At 44.6% G+C, this 3,380-nt stretch overlaps 1 pseudogene; it reads right to left on the reverse strand.

Annotated features, from left to right (window-relative positions):
- Positions 1–1,670: 1,670 nt before the first annotated feature.
- LOC122891470 lies at positions 1,671–2,521 on the reverse strand (annotated as a pseudogene).
- Between the last annotated feature and the right edge of the window lie 859 nt (positions 2,522–3,380).

Consider the following 3,380-nt stretch of genomic DNA (forward strand, 5'->3'; position numbering starts at 1 on the left):
CTTCTTTTCACGACATCTGTATCTTTGGGGTGAATACCCAGGAGTGCAATGGCAGGGTCATAGGGAAGTTCTATTTTTAATTTCTTGAGGAATCTCCACACTGTTCTCAAAAGAGGCTGCACTAACTTGCATTCCCACCAACAGTGTAAGAGGGTTCCCCTTTCTCCACATCCTCTCCAACACATGTTGTTTCCTGTTTTGTTAATTTTGGCCATTCTAACTGGTGTAAGGTGATATCTCAATGTGGTGGCTCACTTTTATACCTGTCTTAGGATCAGATCTCACCTTCTCTTACCTCTCTTTGATGATGGCTGATCTGGTTTGGTGAGGGAGGGTAGAGGTAGAGGTGGGAATTGGTAATGTAAGCCAGGAAATATTTAAAAGACACATGATAATAATAACTTATGGATAAAACATCATTTAACAAATGTTGTACCCCTATTACGAACAGTGTCACATTATCATCAACAACCTCATTTGTGACTCAATATTAGCCCACATTCATTTCTAGGAATTATCCTAGGGAAGTGACAGTCTGGGACAGTGATGTCTGGACATGTTGGTTATACCCTCATATCCAGGCCTAATCAGTGTACTGTGATGGTATGGCAGACAAATGTGTCAAAGCATGAAAACCTCCAAAAGAACTTTCACTAGAATTTTATTTGAAATGTTGGGGTCAGTTAATTCCAAATATTCCTTTTGTTGCCTTCATCCTTGGGTATTCATCGCAAAGCAAGGTCTTGCAGGCACGGTTCCCCTCCTACACCCTCTTGCCCATTTCATTCAGAACTTCACATGGTCCTTCTCACAGATTGTGTATATTCAGTTGATTCTCAAAGATTCCATATTTATGAATTCACTTACTTACTAAGATTTATTTGTAGCCCCCCAGTCAGTACCCTGCTTTAGTGGCCGTTCATGGGCAGGTGTGGAGTGGTGAAAAATTGGTATCACCTGATGAGCACGTTTCCAGCTGAGGTTGAACAAGGTAACTATTCTGACTCTCTCTTTCAGCTCTTGTACTGCATTTAAGTGTCCTTTTTATGGTCTGTTTAGTGGCATATTTTCCACATTTTTATGCTTTTTGTTGGTGATTTCACTGTTTAATATAGTCCTCCATCAGTTGCCTGTGTGGCTTAGTCAATTAAGCACCTACCTTCAGCTCAGGTCATGATCCCACGGTCCTGGGATCAAGTCCCACACTGGGCTCCTTGCTCAGCCTGCTTCTCCCTCTCCTGCAGCTCCCCACTGCTTGTGCTTTCTCTATCTCTGACAAATAAATAAACAAAATCTTTGAAAAAAGAAATAGTTCCCATCTGTAGGGCTGTAGTGCTGTCCAGTATTCCTAAATGCAAGAAGGCTATAATGTGCCTTACAGAGAAAGTGTCTGTGTTAGATAAGCTTCATTGGGGTTATACTTAGACTGCTATAGTTACGGTTATATAGTTATACTGCTGTTGCATGAGTGTACTAAGTAAGTATCTTTAAATAGAAATCTCTTTATTTATTTTGTTTTGTTTTTTTACATGTTGGGTGTCTGGTTTATTCAAACTGTCAGTCAGAGGCTCCCACCTCTGCCCTGGGCCAGGCACAGGAAGTGAGTAACTGAAGTGAGCTATGGAGCTGAATAGGGCAGAGCTGGGCAGGTATCAGAAGATAAAAGGAGCTCAGCTGAGCAGCCAGAGCAGCATCAGGGCCAGGCTGAGCAGGAAGGAAAGGCCAAAGCCTGCAGAGCTCAGCCCCACTCATGGCTTCAGCATAGAACCTCACCACGTCCCTGTTGGGATTGCCCTGGGCTGGGTCAAACCATATCTAGATGCAGGAGCCACTGCCTCAGCTGTAGTAGCTCAGTTTGTAGGAGTGGCTCCAGATCTCACTGCACAGAGTGGCAGGTGCAGGGAAGGAGAAATGGAAGGGGTGCAGAGAGCTCCCACTGGGTACCACTTTTACCTTGACATCCAGTCCTGGCCTTTGTGACAGTTGTTCTCATAGGTTTAGGAAGTGTGGCAGCCTTCCCAGCAGTGCAGACAGCCCGCTTCAGCCCTCTTCACATAGGGTCACATCAAGACGTGCTCTTTGTGCCAGCTGTGGCTCACCTGCTGGCCCTAGAGCCCCAGGTTAGGAGCACTCATACTGGTAGGTGTCCTGGATGAGGTACTGTTTGCAAGCAGGTGCCGTCTGTCCGCAGTGGTCCCAGTTCAGTCTGTACAGGTGGGAAATACCCTTCTGGGCTTCCCAGGTGATGTTGGCAAAGCAGCAGGGATTCTTCTTCCAGGGGCTGCATTGCTTTACATAGCTTGTTCTCCGGCCTTGACTTTTCCTTGCGGGGCTTGACATCCATACAGATATTGAGAAGCTCAGTCCTGGGCTGGGCTGCCGACACTGTGGCTGCCCCCACCTGAAGGAGCAGCAGCTGTGTTAACCACCAGCTGGGCCATGTCAGTCTCTGAATCCTGTGACAACTGGGGAGTGTTAAGCCCTCCAAAGACCTCAGAAAGTAAAGGGCCACTGGATCCATCACACCTCTCTTCTGGCTTCATAAGTTGAACAAAAGTATCTTTAAAAAGAAATTCAAAACAAGGTTATGTATTGATTGGTGACTAGAGGTGCACAAGAATCCAATCTTGTGTTTTTCCTAGTGTTCACTAATTCACTGTTCATGGCAAATTTATAGGACATAACTACTATACTTTATGAGCATTGGCTTTGCCTATCTTTCTATGTATCTCAAGCTCCCCATTGCCATTTCAGAACACCTTTTTTCCAACTTTGTGGAATTTCAGTCCAGTTAGGTGTACCCCTTTAACCTTTTACTTTGCTGTAATTTTCTGATTCAGTTCATTCTTTCTCACCTCTAAGTTCAACAAACATTAATGCAGTTGAACTGATTGATCTTTTTTTAAAATAAAGATTTTATTTATTTATTTGACAGACACAGATCTTAAGTAAATACACAGACAGATCTTTTTTAAATTTTTTTATTTTTTATTTTTTATAAACATGTATTTTTATCCCCAGGGGTACAGGTCTGTGAATCGCCAGGTTTACACACTTCACAGCACTCACCAAAGCACATACCCTTCCCAAAGTCCATAACCCCACCCCTCTTTTCCCAACCCCTCTCCCCCTAGCAACCCTCAGTTTGTTTTGTGAGATTAAGAGTCACTTATGGTTTGTCTCCCTCCCAATCCCATCTTGTTTCATTTATTCTTCTCCTACCCACTTAAGCCCCCATGTTGCATCACCACTCACAGACACAGATCTTAAGTAGGCAGAGAGCCAGGCAGAGAGAGAGGAAGGGAAGCAGGCTCCCCACTGAGCAGAGAGCCCGATGCAGGGCCTCGATCCCAGAACTCTGGGATCACGACCCGAGCCGA

This window comes from Neovison vison, chromosome 1 (assembly GCF_020171115.1).
Source record: "Neovison vison isolate M4711 chromosome 1, ASM_NN_V1, whole genome shotgun sequence".
NCBI classification, from domain to species: domain Eukaryota; kingdom Metazoa; phylum Chordata; class Mammalia; order Carnivora; family Mustelidae; genus Neogale; species Neogale vison.